General features: G+C 43.4%; 1 protein-coding gene across 13 annotated transcripts in view; it reads left to right on the plus strand.

Moving 5' to 3' along the window:
• DAB1 (DAB1, reelin adaptor protein) overlaps nucleotides 1–23,758 on the plus strand; it is a 437,418-nt gene that overhangs the window by 210,390 nt on the left and 203,270 nt on the right. For 11 of the 13 annotated variants that reach the window (XR_003536774.1, XM_027698930.1, XM_027698929.1 and 8 more), the window contains exon 2: nucleotides 702–773. The gene's annotated coding sequence lies outside the window, so the exon portion shown is untranslated. The other 2 variants (XM_027698937.1, XM_027698938.1) reach the window with 2 other exon arrangements.

Genomic DNA, 23,758 nt, shown 5'->3' on the forward strand with positions numbered 1-23,758 from the left:
TCCTGGTGATATTGAAAGGACTGTAGGCAGTTGCTGCTGTTTTGGAAGCGGAATGAGGGATTCCAGATGGAGAGATTTCCCTCTTGTTTCTCCCCACTTTAACAGAAGTGAAGACAAAGGCACAGTCCCTGGGAAGTTCTCTGCAGCTCCTTGGGCTGGTTTCATGGGCTTCCAGCCAGCAGCTGCTTCTTCAGCAGGGGAAAGGAAAGCCTGCATGAGATCCCATGGTCCATCCCAAAGAATGTTTTTCCTTTGGGTAAATGGAAGCAGATGCCAGAGGTCACGGCTTCTCTGTGTCTCAGTCAACCAGGGGGTGGGATGAGGACATCTGCACATGGAAAGTGCAAAACCCATGGTCGAGGGGATGCTGTGGAAGTTGCTGTTCACTTGTAGTGGGTTTTAGGGACAAAGCAAGAGGAATCATCATCCTGTCAGAGGGCAAAAATTTGACAAATAGTTTCAAAGGCTTAAAATAAATCTATCTTCATAACCTGACTGATGTGCTTTTTTCCTGAGGTATGTTAACAGAGGTAATGATACCTCTACAGTGAACTCAATTAACCTTCTGCAGCCTTCTGTGTGACAGGGACTCCTAAATCTCCTATTTTATGGGTGCATGTGTAAGATTTGAAGCTACGCTGAACTTAACACTAATAAATGCCATTTCCTAATTGGTGCCCATTTGTTTGGTTTTTTTCCAGTGAGAAAGACATGGTGGCTGTGAGTGGGATGTAGTGTTCATGATTGAGAAGAGATTTCCACACAGGAGTGAGGTAACTTTTCATTATTATTATTATTAAGAATCTGGTGGTTTGTGTGGATGTCTTTGGAGTTTCCATTGTTCAGTGATGTTATAACACGATCTTAAGGAATTTAGCTTTGGTTCTCTGTGTTTTTTTGTATAAATGGTCATCCATTGACAAGAAGAACAATATGACTTTCCTCTGTCTGATTCCCAGTGCATTTTGAGTGTCCTTTAGAAGTGCTATGGGCAAATATATAGGAAAAAAACCCTGTGTATTTAGGCTTCCATGGCTCAATTTCCCTACAAATCTCCCTTCTGCTCTGTGATACATTCTAGTACGTACACATCACATCAGGAGACTCAGTAGTGTTTGCTCCTGCCTGACTTCTGAGATCTTTGCATGAACACATACTGTACAGAGTGAAATGTTTCGTCTGGGAGGGAGGATGTCAGCAATAAATGAGAAAACAAGAGAAATGGATGATGCCCTATAATGCATACCCTATAATATAATCATTGTTGTTTGATAAAAGAGACACTTGGAGCAACTCTCCGTGCCCTGCTAGGTATGTCTGGATTTATTATTCAAAAAGGCACAATCAAATCTCTTCATTCCGTTGACAAATGGGTGCTATTCAATTCCGTATCTGCCTCTTATTTATAGCATATAGAGGGGTGATTTATATGCTGGCTGCAGATCTTCCAAAACAGTTTTAATTAGCAGCATTGGCTATTAGAATGAGAGTCCTGTAGCTTCCCTGTCATATGGATTCTCTTAAAACTAAACAGGAATTTTACTCTTTGCCAGGCAATGCCTCTCTGGTTTTTTGTAATTCCAGCAGGAAAATGTATGTGTGCTTTAGCAGTGAAGGTTGTATTCCTGTTTGCAGCTCCAAGGGGCAGACAGGGGAGGTCAAGGAAGGTAATGCCATTTATTGCTGAGCCTTGGGGAAACAGGGCAATCCTTGGGGCATCAGCACTAACAGCACACGGGAGCTTGCAAATATCAGGGACTCAGTTTGGAGGACAAAGTAAGCACCAAAGACACCAAGGCCAGCTGCTCAGGCTGCCAGCACAAGCATTTTGGGATTCTGCTCTGGATTTCTGTGTGCTTGGAGGAGCTGAGAAGGCAGAAGCCCCCATCTCAGTGTGTCCTGTGGTTGGAATGTTTGCAGTGTTGTTTTTGCTATATGCATTGTCTGAGGGTGTAAGCAAGCATTACCCCAGCTGTTCCTTATCCACAGAGCTGCTCTGGCTCGTGGGCTAATTGGTACCCCTGAGGTACAGAGCAGAGGCAGCCACAGCACAGGGGGCAGCTCAGTAAAGGCACTAGTTTGAGTCTTTATTATTTTCATGCATCTGATAGGAACGTGATCCCTTTGAGACCTCAGCCTATCTGTCAAACCTGAGATCAGCCAACAGGTTCAAAAGTTATTTGGGGAAGCAATGACTGACAGAACAATTGCACATCTCTTGTTTTTTTCCTGAGAAACTAGGCTAAAAAAGCCCAGGAAACATAAAGAGTATTTTTTGTGCTTTTATGCGGTGTGTGTCGCATGCAGAATGGTCTGTTGTTATGCTTCCACTGATCTTTTTTTGACATAAGCAATGCAGTCATTCTGTCTTTGCATCAAGTAAGTCTTTGTACTACTTGTCACCAGCTCACAGTGTCTCTGTATGTGTGTAAACTCGGTGTTTGCTACATCCCCTCATCACTACTGTGCTGCTGCCTGCAGCTGGGCGGTTCTGCTCCCTCTCTGCTGCTTTACAGCAGCTCTCAGTGACATTTAATCTGGAGAGTAAGAAAACCTTAGAAAATCTGAAGTTGGAGGTTGAAAATAATTTTAAAAGAGAGGACATGAGTACTGGACCTGGTCACAGATGCTTGGTGTCTCTGCCTGTCCTTCCCTGGGAGGAGGTGAAGGAAACAAGGCACAGCTGAAAGAGAGGAGGCTGGATGAAGTTCATCGCTGCCCTGCCAACGTTGTGTTTGTGGTTCTTGGGAGACTGATGGGAAAATGAGGAATTAGGAAATGAAGACATAAAAAATCCTGCTAGAAACAAGCCTGAAATTAATATAGTCAGAAGGAAGGAATGGAAATGATGTGGTTTGCAACTGGGAGATGATGGGCTCTGCATCCGGGACAGCATGACAGCTGAGACATCCATGGGTAATTCACAAATCTGGGAAAAAATCACAGTTCTCTGGATGAATACAAGTTAGATTTATTTTTTTAATCTACAGAAGTTCTGTACAGGTATTTTATTTCCTTTTCTGAGCATATTGATAAAGCACATTGGTTAAGGAAGCTGTCAAATTATTAACATCTTTGGTTCTGTCTTTGAGCCAAGTGAGCAGGATTTGGTGAGCTGTCTTAGGATATTACATTAAGTGCTTTTCTACTGCAATTCTAATAGAGTCTAGGGCTGAATTTGATAGTGTTACCTATTAGTGATTAGAAACTGAAGAGCTTTCAGTGTGTCTGTACTGCAGAATTGGCTTTGATTGATAGATTGGGCATTATGCATTTCATAATTTTTAAATTTTGCTTTGAAGTAATCATATTCCTTCTTAAAATTCCTCTTTTCCCTAACATTTTGAAAACGTGTGATAGTGTGAATTGGGAAGAAAGAGGAGAGAGATCATTTTTGCTCATAAACACTTAAATATTAAATTGTGCATTAGTCAGTGGTACAGGTTGAACTCTGCTGGAGAAAGGTACTTTTAAATTACAAAAATATTAACACTGTAATTATTGAGCATGGATAATAGTTATGAATTATGGATCAGTCAGGTTAGCAAAGTCACGGCTGCCTAATAGAGAAAGGTATGATGGGAACATGTGGGAAGATGATTGAGGATTCCCGCTTAATGTTTCCATATGCTCTCCTCAGCAAAGAGGACTGCTGCTCCTCTGCTGGTCCCAGAGAGCTGTGAAAGCTCACCAAGGGCTGGAGCATCCCTGCCTGCTCTGCAGTAGGACAGTCTCTGTGCCACCATGGCTTTTTGGTGTCCAGCCCAGCTGGAAGGCCCTCAGTGCTGAGCTGGGTGACACTGTCACTGACTGTCACCACTGAAAAGTCCTGGCATGCTCCAAGGCACAGAACCTGCAACAGGAATTGCTGGCACTTGTAAACCTTGTCTTCCCTGAGGAGGCTGTGGAGGGTGGCAGCAATGCTGGAGGGTTAAGGACCAGGGTTCTATCTTTGCTGATGACCCTCTATCTCATATGGACAAAACGACTTTCCATCACCTCCTCTCAGTTCCCCTCATTGTAAATGAAGATAAAGCCATGTCATACCTCTGTAACATGTTTTGACATCCTTGAAGGGAAAATGCAACCTCGAAGCACTCAGAGAATATCCTACTGCCAAATGACTCCAACAGGAGCTCCAGCAGTGCTCACTGTTAGGATATTTTTTTTCTCTGTATCTGGGGGTTGCTGTGACAAGAAGTCCTGCCTCTCCAGCTGTTGATGTTAACCCACAGCTGCTCTTCTATTAGTTTTCCAGTTTGTATCTACCCAACTTCTTGCCTTGTCTTCAGCCACAATCTATTTTCTCCAGACAAAACCAGGAGCTTTTTCTACTTCATTTTTTATAGGAGGGCTGTAATATATTTGAATTGTTTGCCATAAACTTTTGAGATTCAGTGACCTTTGTTAATCAGGAAGGGGTTTTTTTGAGGTCTACAGGCAGAATTAATCATATGTAAACTGTTTGCTTTAAAAAGTCTCTTACTGAACGTGGGATTTCACAGGTAGCCTTGGAAAGGTCAGAGGCTGGAGACAGAAGCTGGGAGCAGCTGCAGAGCACTGCAGGAGGACAAGCCTTCTCAGGGCATGGGGGAGAACCCCTTGTGTTTGAGAGACTGGCCTTAAGCGAGAAATTTGGAGTATCTAAGGAAACAATACACAGACTAGCAGCCTTCATAGCAGTGATTATGGAGACCTTCCAGCTCTGGGTTAAACCCATGGAAGAAAAAGAGTTCATTGAGAAAAGGGCAATTGTCAAAAGAGACGGACAGTGAGTGTCATTGATACCCTAAAGGCTGCAGTGTCTTGGTGTACAGAGTCCTTGCTGAGGAAGGTCTTTCTCTGAATTTTAGAGGACTCTGTCAAACCCCATAATGTGGTTTTAATGTATTTTCTTGTACTCAGTGGTGGTTTTTACCTGTGAGCCCTTGGCATGCTGTGTCTCAATGAGGCTGATTTTGGGAGATGTCTCACAAATTAGGTGCACTGCAGTGAAGTGTTTGGTTTCCTACCATGCAGCTCTGTTGTTCGTCCCCCTTAGCTTCTGCAGATGATGCAGTGGAGTGTGTTCTCAAACTTCTTTTCAGATTTTTATCATGTCTTGCAGAATAACTGCATTTTGTGTTACAGGCAAGCACATTTGGAGGGTTTCATTCACAGAAGCACATCGTGTGAGAGAAAGGGGAGTTTGCTGAACTTCTTTGCCTATACAGGGGGAGGACACCTTCAACACTGGTGGAGGGAGGGAGGTGCCACCCCATCAGCTACCCATTTGCAATGTGTGTTCTTCACTAGGGATGTAATAATAATAATGGCCAGTCTTCGCGAACGAAGATTTGGGGAAAGGTCTTTTACCTTTCCAGCCTGCGCAATGGATTTTTTAGGTGAGACACAGCCTGCGCTGAACTGAGCCCACCCTTTAATCCTAAGGTTCATCTGCCGGGGCCAAGCAAGCTTGGACAATGGCAGTGAGGTCCTCAGGACGTAGGTTTGTTTAGAGTGACCTTCTCATAGATGGATGGCCTCACAGGGCTAACGAGCTACCATCTGCCCGGGGGACTTGGGATTCGAACCCGTGGTCGCAGCAGTGAGAGTCCTGCATGCTAACCACTAGGCCACCAGGGGTCCCCACTAGGGATGTATTCAGGGCCTGATTTTGGGACCTTGCTCCAGGATGGCTCAGAGCCCAAGGGCTTCTCCGGGCTCATCCTGCAGCAGTGAAGCGTAGGCTTTGCTCTTTCTTCTGATTATTAAAGAACAGAGCTTTCTCTTTAAAGAGTTAATTCCACAAAAAAACATTAATGGAAAAGTTATGGACTAGAAACATTTCCATCCAATCCAGAACACACAGAAAGTCTGAATATGAATGATTTAAAGACTATGGGAAAGCATAAAGATGTTGAGGTGAATTTACTACTTTGTTCAGTGCATAGATTGTGTGAGTAGTCTTCAGTATGAATTAAAGAAAGGTTCCAGTCATGAGATATTACAGTTTAATTCAGACATTACTTCAGTCAGGGAGAGGACAGTAATGTATTGCACAACCAGATAGGATTTCCATACTGGATTGCACCTGTGATCTATATGGACAGTGCTGTGTCTGTCAGGAGAAATAATGTGGTAGAGCATAATAGGCAGCTGTGGAAGGATTTACCTGGAGCAAATTCTATCTGCTAATAGCTGGCTCATATCCAACCCTAGCTGTGAGAGTTCATTGTTACAATGTCCTGTTGGATGTGAGTGAGGATGTTCTCCTGACCTTCATCGGCCTCAAGGCATTAATGAATCACTCACATCTGCCCCTTGTTCATACCAAGCAGCAGCAAGTTCTGCAGGACAATGTGTTTAAAAACACACAGAACTTTTTTTTAAGGCAGTTTGAAATGTGATGCTGTCGGTCATCTGTTGCCACACTTTTGTACTGAGGAGATGGTACATTACAGAGCCCAAGTTATCTTTGTTAAACCGCTTGCCACTCAAGTATACCAAACCCCCATCAATTTTTACTCATCCCTTCTCCCAGTTGAACAAGGTACCAGTTTTCCTTTCCTCTAAAAATATTTGCAAATGTTACCTAGGCTTTTTAACAGTTTTTTTTTTTCCTTTTTCCTTTGTGATGTCAGGTGTGCCAGTTTCAGTCAAGACTGGATAAACTTCCTAGCTTGGTATTTTAAGTGTAATTTCTTGTTCTAGTCTCTCTAGATCTTTGCTTTGACTTTTGACCACTTCTGTTTACAGACCTGTGACTAGCCTGGAGCTTTTATTTCTTCTAGAAAATGTGGAGGAAACAGGTGGCCGAGGAAGATCACTGTGCCTGTGCAATGTGTGGGCTAGATTTGTTTCAGCCTTCTGGAGACTTTCTATCTCCCCTGATTTTTTCTCCAGTTTAAGACTTTCCAGCAATGGCTCTGATGTAATCCCAGTGCTCTGTCTCTTCCCATTTTTCGGCTGAGAAAGCTTTGCACTGTGTGTTACAGAGGCCATCAACCCGGGGTCTATTGCACATCAGCAGTCCGCCGGGTGTTTGCTGCTCTCTTTAGGAACAGCATTCCCGGAGCCATGCCGTGAGGAGTGTAGAGAACAGATGGGCCAGGAAAGTACCTTGCTCTCGGTGGGTCTGGAGAATGAACTCATTATCCAGCCAGTGGTCTGTCACACCAGCCTCATTTACCAGTGGCTGGTGTAAAAAACAAACCCTGGAAAGCAGTGCCTGGCAGGGTGTGAACGCAGCGATGCCAGCGCGGTGGTGTCAGTCAGGGAGCAGCTTGTTGGGTATGAGGGATAGAGAGGAAACCTGGGAAGGCAGAGAGTTACAAACAGGCATCAAACAGTTTCATAAAAATGACAGGAATCCCGGCTCTTGGGAATTTAAAATGTCATGTAGAGAGGAACCACATTTCAAGGCGGACTCTGTGAAACTTCCATTTCCTTAGGTGGTACCTCCTCCAAGTATTTCCCAAAAAAACCATAAAGTATTAACAAAACATGTTTAAAAACATGATGTTCAAACAAACAAAAAAGGACAGGACTTCCCGGGCTATGTTAGATTGAATAGGTAACGAGACAGGTTTCCATCTTTCTCCTTTGCAAATGCCAACTGAGAAACACCTCTGTGCTCAGCTTGCCGTGCCGACATCCTGCTGACCTCAAACCACCTGAGACACGTAACATCTTCCTCCTTGTTCCTTGCCTGCTTGTCAGTGGGGAACACACTTTGCTAGAAGCAAAGGTGCAGTTTTGAAAAGCCAGAAGAGATGAAACTCTGGGATTTAGCCAAAGGAATTGTTTGAGAATTTTGGCGTTTGGCTTAGTCTTCGTGGTGAAGGACTGAGGATTGCAGGAGTCCTCTGTAGCTGCTGCTTCGGTTGCTGTTAAAGATAGGGAAATTTTTGGCACTGGTTTACTCAGAGGAATATAAAAAATGTCAGAGCTGGCAGCAGTCTTGGAAAGGGAAAGTGCAGGGTGGGAATGCTTTTGTTTATTTGTAGTAAAATCCATGATGAGTAAGGGGGAAGTTGTTGTCTCTGGGTTACTCTGTGGGTTTGTGTGTGATTGATAGTGTGTTAATAGTATTAAGCTCCCTGCTTCAATATTATTGTTGGGAAATCTGGCTGGAAATTATTTGACTGCCTGTATAATCCCAAGATTTATGCAGGCAGAGCACACGGTTTGCACTGTTGTCATGTGGAGAGGGGTCCTGCACCCACATGGGAGAGTCTCATCAAGTAAACACACACTTGATCAAGCACAGTAACATCTCCTGTGCTAGAAAAGTGGGAGGACACTTTAGCTTTGAATTAGGCAGAATTTTGTATTTTTACAATACATAAAGACACCAAAAATATGTCCCCACAGGCTACTGCTGGGGTGTTTTTCTTTCAAACGAGTACCTGACGCAGCTGGCACGGAGCTGGTGCGTAACCTTTGCAATAGGTGAAGAGGCTGGAGGCAGACAGATGTTCTAGCGTTGCTGGCCGTGCATTGTGCATTCTGTGCCCGTGCAGATGGTCCTTTGTAGCCTCTCCCTCCCAACGCCCCATCCCACCTGTTGGCACTTACGGTACGTCTCCGAAGAATAGCCGAGTTGCTGGGGAGAGGAAGACAAAAAGATACAGCAGCACTTCTGGCTGTGAAACAAGGCAAGCTGTGTGTAGTGCATAGCAAGGAAGCCAACAATTAGGGCTCTCTCCAAAGCAGGAGCTTTCTGTCTCGAATACATTCTGGTAATTCACCAGATTGTGGCATGTATGGAATTACTGACGATTTTTTTTTTTTAATGAAAGGGAGCTTCTGTCCTGAGAAAAATTAGTTGATGCTGAATTGGATTTGGTTCTCCTCCTGTGTGCTCAGCTTTATAGAGAGAATAAAAAAGGGCAGAGAAGAACAAATTGACTCTGGAAGCCACCTCTTACAAGCCTGGCTTCAATCCTGCCAGCCCATCCCATGGAAATAAGCCTCCCACCCACAGAGAGCTGAAGTGGACAAGCCCTTTTGCAGAGACAGCAGCAGAAATTTATTAGAGCAGTTTCAGTGGGGTTTGCAGCAGACTGAACCTATGCTGTGTCCCAAGGGGACATCTCCCTACTGCCTGGCTGGGACCAGACATTTCCCCCCTGCACCTCATCTCCTGCTTTATCCTCACAGCAGGAGCAGGAGCATGACTGCTGCCCAATCCCTTCTAGCATCAGCGCAGGTCGGGGTGGCTTCAGGCTTCCATCCAAAGATGGAAATAAACCAGGATAAGCTCAGACCTCAGTGTGATTCATATCACTCCACTCTGCAGGTGAAAGAAGTGTCTAGAAGTGAGATGTAAAGCTGTGGGAACATCATTCAGCACATCAGGCTTCACTGCTTCCCTTAATGGTCTGTGGGGACTCTGCCAGTTTGGGCAGTGAGCTGGTACAGGTTTGCCCGGTGTTCCTCACCTCAGAAGGACCACACTGACTCCCAGCAGTAGGAAAATAAAGTAGGAGTTATTTTTTCCTAATAAATCATACTTGCAGTTATAAAATGGAGTGCTGACTCCCGCTAATGTTTGAGTTGGTTTGGTTTGAGAGCAGGGAGTACAGCAGGGAGTTTGTAAGGCAATGCACCATGTGGACCGTCACAGCTGTTTAAGGAATAGCACTGTATCATGCAAAATATTTTGCAGGCAGGCACTTTGCAAACCCTGGAAAGTGTTTTACAGATTCTTTTGCAGAGGAAGTTGCCATTCAGTAGCATGGTTTATTTATTTTGTTTGGCTTTCTTAGTTATTAAACATGTTTTATTTATAGAGTGTGCTTTCTAGAGAATCATCTGCATATATGTTCTTAAATAAAACACGCGGGACTCTGTGGGCGCTGGGTTGCTGTTTGTGTGTGTTGGGTCATGTTGGGTACCAACAGGCAGCTCTGTGGGGTTTGAAGGTACTCTGGAGCTGTGCATGGAAGTGCTCAGTGGTCAACTGAAGAGAAGAATCACAGAATGGGTCAGGTGGGAAGGGTCCACAGTGGGTCATCTGGTCCAACCTCCCTACTTAAGCGGGGTTGTCCCAAAGCACATGGCACAGGATTGCATCCAGACAGTTCTGGAATATCTCCAGGGAGATATTCAGACTCCACAAGCTCAGAGCTGAGCTGATGTCTCAGAGCTTGTGGAGAGAGGTGTGCATGTGGCTTACTGTGAGCCCAGTCCATGGCTGCAGGTCTCTGGCCATCCCCTATTCCACCACGCAGCTCCTCACCTGCTGCAGCCCTTTTACAGTCGATTTTAGTGGTGAATCCAGAATGACTAACTCTGTCCATAATCCTTTCAAGCATAAGCATGGAAGGATCTTGCTAGTAACCTTGTGTCATCAAAAAGTGTGAATTTGTGTGTGTGTGAATGTTCGCACCATCTGTTCCCTTTCCTGCAGCACAGGGTGAGATTTTTGTCTCCTTTGCTCAGTTCCAAACAGGTATGTGTGATGCTGATGTTCACTGTGACATAGTACAGATTACATAGGTTTTTTCCACTAGAATATACCAATACATGGGCACAGGTGTATCAGTGCAATGCAGGCAGAAATCTATTCTAATAAACACCCTCCTGCCTTTTTCATCCTATTGTCATCCTCTTAATTAAATTGATATTCCTAAGATGTATTCAATTTAGCATTTGGGTTTTTTCCTACTGAGATACCCAAGTAGAAGGAATTATGTGCATAATGGTGTGGCCAGCTGGCAGAGCTGTACAGAAATACAATTTCTGCATTTATAGGTAGGTTTTGTCCTAGCAATCCACAAAGCAGCCAGTGGGCAAGGAAACCCTGCTTATAAGAGCAATTTCCCATGATTATTAAAGCCCTGAAAGCTGAAATCAAATATTGCTAATCTGCCACTCACAGTGCTTTGACACTGAGCCATCACAAGGAAAAAGAAGTGTAGTTTAAATTATACTTTGAGTTTTGAGAAAACTGAGATTATCATCTAGAACAAAAGTCTCCAGTTGTTGTCACAGAATGAATTGAAAACTCTTCTGCTTTTCATCTAAACCCTTGTCCGTGTCCACACACCAGCTGAATTCTCTGGAGCTGGTTGTCTGCAGAGGTTTAGGTGTGGTTTGGGGCATTAGAAGCCATCTGCAGTGTGACACATTGGGCTTCTTCTGCAAACAGCTTCTGAGGCAGAGGGTTTCATCTGCTTGGCAGTCTGTGACATTCCAGGGAGGAAAGGCTGGCATCTGGGCTGTGGTCCTTGTAGAAACACAGCAGAATGCTGGCTTGAGCACCCACAGGGTGAGGCAGGAGTGTGCTTCCAAGGATGCTCGGCTCTTTGGGAAAGCCACCCTTTTCAGGTAATTCTGGCTGCACCACAGTGCTGGAAGTTGCTATTCTCTCAGTAAACAGAGGAAGCCTTAAGGACTCCCAGGTTCCATGGGCTAATGCATCCACACCTTGCCAGCTGGGTTTCCAAATTTCATATCTTCCAACTGCATCACTCCCTCAGTCATTGCTGCTCCAAACAGAAGCCCAAGGGCTGTTTTATGCAATCATTGATCCAATCAGGATGCAAATGAGGTCTTAAAAGTATATGTATAACATGGGACAAAATTTACATGTATAGATGGAAACCTTTCAAATGCCAACATTTTGTAGCTGAGGCTATTATAGTTTATTAAAATGAGCTGTAGATTTTGTGTGGCAGCATAATTCACAGTTTTCACATCTTGGCATTTCAAATAATTTCAATTAAGCACTAGATTTACAATTTGTTCCACAAGTAATACAGTTTGCTGAGATTACGCATATTTTCTGTAGTTTTGATTTTACTACTGTATTCATTTAGCTCAGCAAATTTATAAAACTAATTAAAACAGAAGTACTTTTTTGATTCAAATTCTGAATGAAAAACAAAGATCTAATGTAAAATGATACTTGCAGAGAAATTAAGACTGACTGTAGCTCTATAGATATTTTATAATTTGATTTTTTAAACTAAAAGCAATTATTTTTATAGCAGACTCTTGGCATGGTTGTATTGTTTTCATGTTTTGAGATGCCAAGAGAGTGGGAGATTAGGATGCAGTTCAGCAACACACTCAAACATGTCTAATGTTAACCATGGAATTAGTCCTCATTGAATTCATTGGATTTCTTGTTTTCTGAAGCACTTTGCTGAACTGAGATGGAGGTTTAGAGCCAGATACCACTTCAGGTACCAAGGCGGGTCATGCTGCTCCCTCGTTCTTGTTAAGTCTCTTGTCAATGAGGGAGGGAAAAGAATGTGCCGTTCCCAGGCCATCAGCATCCTGAGGCAGCATCTCCATGCCAGGATTTTTCTGTGTCTTTGGAGTCCTCCTGTCCCACTGACAGCCGAGCTTCCTTACAATACGGAGAGCAAGGAATGTGTAAGGTTGTTTGAACTCATTTGATGACATGCCATTGCAGGTTTAAACACCAATTACCACGTTTCAAGTGACAAATCTGGAGGGAAAAAAAGATGATCATTTAATAAATTTCTTATGAAGGCAAATGACTCCTACATAAATCAAACTGCTTCATTAAAGGGGAAGCTCAGTCAGCTGAATACAGAGGTGACAAAGGTTAACTCCACAGTCGTGACACCAACTCGCGTGTCATTTCTCCCGAGCTCTCACGATGAGTCACGGCTGCAGCAATGTCTGGTGTCACCATCCCCCGCTCCTCTGGCAGCAATGACATTTCTTATATCACCTTTTGCAGCATCAAAAGCAGTCTAAATGTTAGGAGAAACTCATAATCCTGCTTTTGACAGAGGTGAATTAAAGACTTCTGCTCTTTTTTCCTGCGCCTATCCATGCAAGCCGCAGTGCTCCCAGTGCCCCAATGATGTGTGCAATTCACAGTCAAATCCTGGTCCTGCTGTCTTCCAGATCCTAGGAACATATCTAACTCACCTGATGTCCTTGCAGTGCGGTGAGTCTGTGCCTTTATCTGCACCCCTATCCCACGCCATCCCTGTGTTTTCTCCTACTGCTTCAAGACTGATCCTTGCCCACTGTACTCAGTGGCAGCTGTGGCTGCTCCAGGGCAGCTCATGTGAAAGGTGTTCTCAGGACCCATCTCCCACATCTGGGCACTCATGGGCCACCCTGCACATCTCAGGGTGTTTGTCTGACACCATTTTGGCTGTCCCAAAGACAGCAATTTGGATTTTGGCCTATTTCACAAGCTGATGTGTACCTTGTGTTGTAAATACAGGGAAGAGCTTGCAGGATGCTCTCAGAGTTGGATGAGCCATCTCAGTTGTTGTCACTTTGTTTGCAAATGCTGTGTTATTGTTTTATGCCCCGTGCTCTGTGCTTTGGGAGTTTGTGAACAATGATGGTGATGACGGGGCATATCAGCTGCTGTGAGAACAGAAAAAAGCACAGAAAGGTTTTGGCCACACAAAGACAAAATGGGATTATTTTTCAGTGCCTTTGGAGCTTTTAGAATTGATGAAGATGCGTTGAAGATTTTAAATAACTCCAATAAAGAATTTACGCGTCCTTCTGACCCCATATGGTCCTTTCCTCTGCGATTCCCTGCTCACGTGTGCAGCCTGACTCTCTCCTAATTTACTTATACCTTGAGCAGAAAGAGGGCAGGCAGAGAAAGGCAGCACGAACACCAACCCACCATATGTTGTTTCTAATGATTGAGAATAGTGGGTGTGCGCATCGGTCTCCTAACATATTCCATAGGCCAGGGGCCTGTGGCACTACAGCTGTTGTGCTTTTATTTCCCCACGTATTCTCCCCTCTGCTGCTGAAATCCGCAGCCAGGAAGTTGAGGATGCTGTTGCTGTGATACGCCTTTGGAAGACATCTCTTCTGCGAGGATGCAATTGCTGCCACTTACTCCCCTCCGAGTTACACAGCCTGGCACCAGTGCCAAGTGGCAGGGAACATGGTTGCGATTTGGGAATTTCGTTTTTTTCCCACATCTCCACCATTAAATACTTTTGTTCTCATTCCTGTGTCAGAATCCATCGTGTTTTCCACATTTGGGGTTGGTCCCAGTGCACTGCTGCTTTTGCACATGGAGGTATTGCAAGGTAGTGCCTAAGATCCGCAGTGGGAAGAGACAGGAGAATGGTGTCATTGCACTATTAGTTCATATTTTTATAAAACGGCAGGAATTCGGAATATAGCTCTTTTAATGTCTCATTCAAGCAGACAGCAACATTGAAATGTATTTTATTTGATGCCCAAGAGACACGCTGCTAGCGTTTATAGTGACAACAGAAATCTACTTGTATTCCAAACTCTTCAGGAGAAACATTGATAGCTTTATTCAAAATAATGTCACTCAAAGTTGCTGAATCGTGTTCCCAGAGCGACTGTCCTGGAGGAAAGTCAGCGCCATCGTCTCAGTCCTATTTCCAAGAACTAAATAAAGTCTGGGGCATATGAGTCTTTCAGTCTGTACAACAGGGAGGGGATACAGAGAGGGGAAATGCATCAGGATGGTCTAAGCTCTGCTATGGTCTCTCTTCTCCATTTTTAGTGGATAGTTCACCCCCTTTCTAGTGGAAGATTCCCTGCCTGTGGTAGAGGGGTCAAAACTAGATGGTCTTTAAGGTCCCCTTCAACCCTACCCATTCTAGATTCTGTGATTTTTGGGAAGAGAAGTCACCCACTCTGGTCATTGCATTTTTAGCATTAGGCTGGCAGGGATGCTTAATAACAAGCAATAAGGAGAGTTGGACATTAAATACTTTATTAATCTGACAGACAGTGTTTATTTGTTATATTTTTTGTTACAGTGGTGAATTACCTGGCAGTAGTGAAGCCCCAGGCATAAGTGACCTTGGGGTGAACCTTGGCCATTTCATTTTGCTGAGGGTTACAGGGAGGCTCATTTCATTTTTATAGAAGAACTCTGAGGTCTCTGTATGAGCTCCACAAGAAGTAGCAAGATTCTGCTATTACATTAAATATAAGATCTGCTATGTGTTAAAATAAAGTGGAAGTCTGCGTTAAACTGGCACAAGCCAGAAATTACCCTCATATTCTGAAAGAGGCACTGATACCATGCAGAAAATAGTCTATTTGGAGATCATTCTGCTGATATTTTTCTCCGCTATATCCTTTTTTGGGGGGGGAGGAAAACAAGCTCTTGGTGGCTGAGGAGTTCATTTTCTCCCACTGCTGCTTTTTTCATTGAAGTCATCATAATCCTCCATTTGTGACATCAGAGTTACTGGCTAGCGAGATAATTATGATTTCACAAACTGAAGATTATGACCTTCAAATGAGGGAGGCACAGCGGGGCGGACAGATTCCTAAGCAACAGCCATCAGATATTTGTGAAATATTTGCAAAAATGTCCTTGCAGTTAAAAAAAAATGAGGGAGAGAGGGCAGGAGGGAAACATCCAAAAAATATTATCAGCAGAATGAGTTGCCAGCCAGCATTTTTTTTGCCCAAGTTTTCCATTTGGTGCCCATGATTCTCTAACCTGTCTCATTTAGCCTTAATGAACACGAGACATTTTTTTAGCATGCCATATGTGCTGTGGTCCTTAGGAAAAAAAAATGCATCCAAATAACTTATTTTTTATGTTCTGACTCTGCCCAATCATAATTTACATTTTGCACAGTTTGATGCCCATCTGCAACGTCTTTACTATCAGAAAAGGTAATAAGAAAGGGAGGAAAAAACCATAGGAACATGTTGAATGGCTGACACAAGAAAACCTGGTTGGAAGAAAATAATTTTTGTCCTTGTGGTAATAAGCAACTTAGAAAATGGCTTGAAATCCTGCCTCCAGTGGTGGGGCCAGCTGCTGTATCAGCAATGGCTTGAGAAGAAGAGCCCCAGCAGTTGTTGATGTGTCTCTGGGGAGTCTCTTGCTCTACCAGGGAGTGGGCGATTGGTCCCCCTGTGGCTGAGGATCAGCCATATGTCCTGAAAATGAGCCCTGAGTTGTGCCTCAGCTGGATCCTTATTTGTAATTATGGGACAAGCTATTTAACGACCACAAACTCTCCCCATCCAAAGCTCCTTGAAAATATTCTGTCCTGAAAAGGTGAAAAGCCTTGAAAGAACATCTGTTCCTCTTCAGTTTTCCTTGTCCTTAAAAGCACTGAAATCATGTATTTTAACCTTGGAGCTTGGCAGGAGGAGGAAGAAAGGACGGAGACACCAAAGGGAGGTCCCAGATAGCTCCAGGAGCCCATTTCCATCTTGTGACTTCCTGCCTGAATGGGGTCTAAGGCAGTTCCCAGGAAGGTGCTGATAGACTGAGCTGCTCTGCATCCTCACGTTCTGCTGAGCACTATCTGGGGCCTTGTGCTCAATGACTGCAACAAATCATCACAATTAATTACATTTAGAAAACAATCAACATTTTCCAAACAAAGCTCCAACTGTAACAATCTAACTCAGTCACATTAAGCCACTGAAGAGCCCTGATATGTCCAGGCCAGACACCTGGGCTCTCTGCAGCCCCACCTTGGTTTCCTTGTGACCCCATACAGGGCAGGATGTCAGACACAGGAGCAGGGCTCCGGTAGTGTTGCAGTTCCCATTTTTCTTCCTAACTACCTCTAAGGTCTATTTTTTCCTTTAGTAGTCTGAGTCAGAAAATGTCCTGTATCCCTTGCCTGGAATGGTACTGGTTCAGGAGTGTTTCATTTTGGTAACATGAGCTGATGGGAGCTATTACAGTCCAGGTTACTTCAGTTACCCTCAGTTACTTCATCCTGGATTTTACAAAGTCAGATTTAAAATCAGTTGCAGTAGTCAGTGCTTTCAGCATTTTCCAGCCTTTGTGCCAAGCTGCCAAGGGTTTGTGAGTTACAGCGTCCTTAAATTTAGCAGGTGGTTTAAGTGACAAAAAAAAGCAGCATTTCTTACTTATAGGACACATAGAAGAGAAATTCCTGGTGTTAACATTAATGGCCAGTGCTCCACTGGGATGTGAGGAGCGATGGGAGGCACAGGACTGTACTAGAGGAGCACCTGAGAGACCATGTAGTTGATGATGCACAGTCTGGCACATGGAATCACAGAGAGACCTTTAAAGGCCAACTGCCTGCAATGAGCAGGGACATCTTCAACTAGATCAGGTCACTCAGAGCCTCATCCAGACCTTGAATGTTTACCTGGGGTGGGGCTTCCATGTCTCTGGGCAACCTGTGCCAGTGCCTGACCACCCTCATTGGAGAAAACTTCTTCCCTACATCTCATCTATATCAATATGCGTGAGGCTGCTTTGTCAAAGCACAGAGGAAAGATTTCGTGACACTGCACATGAAAGTCAGGGTTTCTCCGTAAGCCAAGACCTCCTCCATGGAGCCAAAGTCATGTTTGACTCTGTTTTCCCTTCCCCCACTGTTAAATACAGATGCACATAGCTCTGAGATGTAGGAGGTGCTCACAGTGAAGGTGATGTACTGGGGATATTTGAGAGCAATCACTGCTCACATAACTTTAACTTGGCCATCGGGATGCTGGAGCCTGAAATACCCTGACTGTTGTCATGAGGGCTGCTTTGCAAAGCAGGGAAAGCAAGCTGTCTCCATGTGGCCAATTTACAGACAGAAGTACAAATCCAATCCAAATCCTTCTGTCCCAGTTGAATCCACAGCAAACTGCTTGTGATCAAGATACAGCCTAAATAACTATTTGTATAAAATATTTAGTGACTAATTTCTTGTTACAGATGCTTTGGAGAATGCTGTAAGCTGCTTGCAGACAATTGAAAAATTAAGAAAGAAAAAGGGAAATTATTGAATATTTTATTCAGTGCACATGATTTGAGCAGCTTTAAGAACTGCAGTGTTAAACCACGAGACAGGAACCTGCAGTGCATCTGGAGTGTCTTTACCCATTGGTAGAGAATAAAGGAGCAGTAGTGCCATGCTGGGTACCACAGGAACAAGTGTATATATCAGAACAGAATTAATTTAAAGTTATGGGCTAAAAACATTGTGGTTTGAGTGCAGAACTGACCCACTGACCTCCCTGAGCCTCCCTCCTATGGCTGGCACTGCTCAGAGCAATAGTGGATAAATTTTTTTCTAGTTAATAAACAAAAAACTCAGTTTACTTCTTCAATTTCATTTCTGCTAAACACGCATCAGTGGCAATGAACTGCAAAAAACAACAGAATAAATAATACAGACAAATACATGGAGGAGTTCAATTATCATTTCCCCCCACTGAAAGTGCCTTTTAACAACTACATCTTCTGACTGACAGCTTATTAATACTAATTACATTAGAAATATGCAACATAACTAGTGCACTGGTACTTTCAATTATCTTCCCTTGTCTTCATTCCTTCCCCTGTGCTCCCAATCCTCCCTTTTCATGCCCCATAACCGCTACCTGGGGCTGCAGCTCAGAGCTCGTGGACCTGGCCACCCATGAGCAAAAGCCTTTCATTTTTTACGTGAACGGCAGGAGAGGCCACAAAACCGTGTGTGTGTTTGCAAGGCTGTGTGGGTGCTCACCGAGGGGACCTTCCAACCCTGTCAGGGGTGGAAAATGCTTTGGATGTTGGGGGGAATCCCTGTGGACGTCCTGTGAATTTCCTGTGAAGGTCCTATGAATGGCTGGGCTCGATCTTGGAGTCTTTTCCAACCTTAGTGATCCTGTGATCTGTTCTATGATTCTAAGTTCCTTTGGAGATCCTGTGAAGTTCCTATGAATTTCCTATGGAGGTCTCACACTGTTTCATGGCCTCCAGCCCTGGCTTATACATCATTTTCACAGTTTTTTCACAGTGCAATACTGAGCCTGGTGATAAGCCCTGGTGGGTTGATCTGGTCTGGCATTGGCTCCATCGGATGTGGGTGAAAGTTCTGGCAGCTCCTCACAGAAGCCACCCCTGTAGCCCCCCAATACCAAACCCTCGCCAGCCAAACCCCAAACAATCTACAGTAGCTGCTTTGGAGGGCTGAGGTTGGAGCAGCACTGACTGACCCAGGTTCCCGGTATTGCCTCGGCTTTGTTTTAATCTGTGCTTAATGAACTGTTAATTGCTTATGCAAATCAAAGCAATGGAGACACTTAAAGATTATTTATAATACCTGAAAACATTATGAAATCAATCATTCCAGCATTTACAGCTCCCACTATTCAACTGTTATTTAGATCTCTAACTTTTTACGTTCTATTGCTATAACAGTTTATGTAAGAAGAAAAATATGTTTTGATTTTATTTTTTATATCAGCTTGCTGATTGCTAAAACATCTATGACAGTTGACATGGAAATCAGGGAGGTTTTGATTAGGCTTTTCTGATATGTAAATGTTTGTAAATGAGTTTTATGTATATTTTAAAAATTTGTTTAAAGTTCTATTTAAGGAACAGGAAATAGTATCCTATAGCAATTGAAGAAAGAACCTGAGCAGAATGTTCTTGTGAGTAACATGTATTTAAAGGAACTCTAAGAATAAGCATTGACTATCCAGAAAGTTAGTGGAGAGACCCTTTAGTATTCACCGAGTATTTACACCGGGTTCTTACAGAGTCTGCCTTTGCTATAATATTTCATAATTGCTAAAAGTTAGGCAGGAACCATGGCCAGACAGTAGAAAACTCAATAAAATTAGATTATCACCATGAACTTACAAGTGATTTCCTGTACCAGGTCCTTACACAGCAACATTGGGGCTTGCTCCTTGGAGCACTGACAGAGTGGGGAGGATGTCAAGTTTTGTGCCTGCTGTCTTTGAGATGTCCTGGGTGGTGCTGGAGGGAAACATAGGGTTAAATAGGATCACCATAATCCTTGAGATATTTTTTCTGTAAAGTACATCAGTAATTTTTTACCTGGTGCCCATAAGAAAGCACCGCTGGGCTTGTGAGGAGCTTGAGATGCTGCAGGTGTTGGTCCTGCTGCAGCACATGGGGCTTTGAGCAGCCCCTGGGCAGGTATGGTCAGGCACTTCATGGCTGTGGGATTTTTCAGTAAGGAAGAAGCCCAGCTCATGATAAATCCAGCATCTGTCCTCTGTAGAAAAGACATAATTTGGCCTTACTGGTTCAAATCAAGCATTTGTCTCCTTGGGCACAGAGAGAGCTGGCAGTGGTTTTCTGCAGGTACATCCCTCTTGAGCTTTTCCACTGAACTTAATTTATAGGGACAGCCTTGCTTTTTCCAAGAGGTGAGATACTGGTTAAACTCCACAAGAGTTATCCCTCAGAGAAGAAGAGTTAAAATTGCTATTTTGAACTGGATGCTAATTAAAGCTGAGTCTTTCCTAGTCTCGGCGTTTTGAGCCCATTAAGCTTTCCAAGGGATTTCCAGAGTGTGAACACCAGAGTGAAGAGAGGAATAGTTCAGTGTTGGGGTCCTTGTTACCTTTCAGTTTTGGTGTCAAAGAGCCAACCTGATGTTTTCAAATAGCAAGTTTGCTCTTGTGGAGCATCTGCCATCTTCTGCAAATCCCATGGCTCTGGATCAAAGGACAAACAAAAAGCCAGGGTGGAGGAATTGGATTCAAACCTCTCCTGAAATGGGGAGATGTGTCAGGAGGTTCTCGTGGCTGGTCCATCTGCAGCCTTGGATCTCCCATTTGTGTTGTGCCCTGCTGGCATTTCTGTTCAGTTTGATGGAGCTCAAGGCTCTGTTAATTCACCTGTTTTATCTTTGGAAGTAAATTAACAGCTATTTTAGCAGTATCATCGTAAATCTGTAACATTTATTTTGAAAGGGAAAAAGAGCTCAAAAGATTACCAGGGTGTCCAGCTGTGATAATATTACCTGCCTTGTAAAATGCCGTAGGTGACTTTGAAGATGTAAAGCAAATTGAGTATTACATTAACTTCCTTCTGATTTGCTAAAATTATTAATTCAGTATTGCCAACTATCAAATAGAGTAGGGTTATTATTTTTTTAAATATAAATGAATAACTATTTGTGATGCACATGGCAAAATACTTCCTGCAAATCAATAAAACCTGTTTTGATTATATCTGTAGTAGAGGTTGGTATATCTTTTTTGGTTGGGTTTTTTTTAGTGTTTTCTTTATAACACAAGATTATAGTAGCCTGCATTCACATTCAGCCTAAATAGGCAGAAGAATGAGTACTGCATAGCAATGTGATTTTGTAATGGAATGGTTTTACCTTGGAGATGCACAAGTTTTTTTTCAATCCCTCTGCCTCACTGCATGGCAGATTTGTGTTACATGTTACTCAGTGAGCAAAGACCATGTTCACATCCAGAGCTGGTCAGTGGCAGAACTGGAAACATGGTCCCTGTTTCCAAAACCTTTTAGTGTAAAACATCACTTGCAATTTTAGAAATCTAATTCTCCCTTTTACCAAATAGGTAGTTTATCTGTTTAGTGGTTTATCTGTTCTATATATAGAATATATCTATAAATGTACATATATAACACTAATGTCAATGTTGGAAGGTGCTCTGGTTGGTTCCTCTGCATGCAGACATTCTTTGGAAGGCACTTACTGATTCAATTTACACTATTTTAAAGGATGCCATTGCTGGGAGAGCACTTGAGTGGTGTCAGTAGTTTTGTTCCTGCCACTTCAGTTCTGGCTTCTGACTCTTCCCAGAAGGCTGTGTTCCCAGGGGCTGTGGGAAGAATTGCAGGACTTGTTCTTGGAGGACATTGCAATTGCAGTGATTTAAGAGGATGCTGACTCACAGCTCATATTAGCAAAGCTGGAGTGGATGACACAAAACTGTATTTAAATCTTTTTCAGCTCTCATGTTCAGGTTGGAACATTTCATTTCTCTGGTGGAGATGTGGCCTTATTGATTATTCATTATTCCTTAACCTTGACACACTAGAGCAGGGAGTAGAAAGAAAAGGTGGGAATGGACAGAAGCAACTATTATGCACCGCAGTGTAAAGATGGTTTTGGAATGGAGCCTTCCCAGTCAGAGGGGCTCACACCCTGAACCAGAAACCTGAACTCCTGCACTAACAGTGAGGCAGAAAAGGAATGAAACATTCACCCAACAGATTAAGGAAATACAATTATCTGTTGGGGCAGAACCCTAAAGTGTTTTAACCCCAGGATTAATACAGAAATATATTTTCCAGTTCAGGTTCCCTGTTTATCAGGCTCGGGTAACGCACATTTCCAGGGTAAGGTGTAGTGACTGCTGTGGTCACCTCCCTTTCCCTGCTCTGCTGCCCATGCTCTGCCGGTGATGCTTCCAACACAATGAGATCACTGTGGAAATTCCATTGGCTCTTCCATTAATCAGGAGCAGTTTGAAATCGTAAGAGCACTGTAGCATTTCTGTTAATCAATAACTAACTGAGCTATTAATTTTCTACTAGTATATTGTTCTTTAGAGTGCAGAGAGTGAAAACTTGTCAATTACCTGCACTGATCCCACCCAGTGCCCCTGAGAGTCAGTGCAGAGATTTCCCTAGACTTCAGTGAGCATCTAGGGGTGCTCTGAGATGCCCTGTTGGAGGTTGTAAGAAAAGCAGGAACTCTAAAGCCATTCTCATCACTGCTGTTTTATCACTTCAAGGTTTTCAAAGCAGACTTAACCCAAATTAATACTGACAGCCTTGGGTTGTGTAATTCTTAGGCTTTTTTGAAGATATGTTCTGACTTTATTTTCCTTAAAAGATATTTATTGGTAAATTTGATTTAAAACTGCCTTTTCAACTAGGGAAAAAAAATAAATATGGCAGCAAGAAAGCCAGAGAGGGTCTTTTTATAAGGGCACAGAGTGACAGAACAAGAGAGTATGGCTTCAAACTGACAGAGGACAGGATTAGATTAGAAATTGGGAGGAAAATCTCCCCTGTGATGATGGTGAGCCCCTGGCACAGGTTGCCCAGAGAAGCTGTGGCTGCCCCATCCCTGGAAGTGTTCAAGGCCAGACTGGACGAGGCTTGGAGCAACCTGGGATAGTGGAAGGTGTCCCTGCCTATGGCAGGTGTGTGGAACTTGGTGAAGTTTAAGGTCATTCCCAACCTAAACCAGTCTGTGATTCTATGATGTGTATAGTCAGTTTGGACAGACACTGCTGACCCCTGTTGGGACCAGGAATTTACAATCTTCTGTGCCAGGGACTGTCATTTCTAGAGCAGGAGGAAGAATGAGGCCATGCCCACATTTTCATTCTCCTCCCAGTTCAGTGTGCCACTTTTTATGTACCCATCTGCAGCTGCCCAGTGGGGTCTGGCAGAGACCTCTGCTAGAGCCCTCACCCCATGTCCTGCCGCAGGGTGTCAGCTGGAAAATTCAATAGCTACAAAATTCTGCACTAGCAGGGCTCTGATAATGAGTTTAACAAACAATTAGCTGCAGTACCACTTTGTTTTATTAAAGTACAATAGTTGATGAACTTGCTATGCCACAATTAGGAGCTCATTAGCAAACAAAATTCAAGGGTAACAAATACCTTAAGGGAATGTTTTTAGGAGCATTTAATGAAATCCTGAAATCAGAACAAGAACTGTGAGGAAATGTAAATTTTCTTCCCCGAGTTGCTACACACCTCCTGCAGGATCAGGGACAAGACAGGGTCTGGAAGTCAGGATGGAAGCTCACTTTATTTGCCAGGGTTTGCATTCACTTACAAATTTTAGGCCTTTCCATGGCATGAGGGGACTGGCACTGTAAACCCATTTTATTTTTGCCCAGCTAGCAAAATCCATATAGTTTTCCTATTTTGTTGTTTAGTTTGAAGGCTTTAGAATAAAGGACACATTCCTTTTGTTATTGTAAGATGAAATAGTTTTTTGGTTTTTGTATATTTTTCAATCTCATTAAGGAAGTAGTAATCCTAACAAAGCTGGCAAAATATTCCTGGGCTGCTC

Source organism: Neopelma chrysocephalum, unplaced genomic scaffold (genome assembly GCF_003984885.1).
Source record: "Neopelma chrysocephalum unplaced genomic scaffold, ASM398488v2 Primary Assembly neopelma1_135, whole genome shotgun sequence".
Taxonomy (NCBI): Eukaryota; Metazoa; Chordata; class Aves; order Passeriformes; family Pipridae; genus Neopelma; species Neopelma chrysocephalum.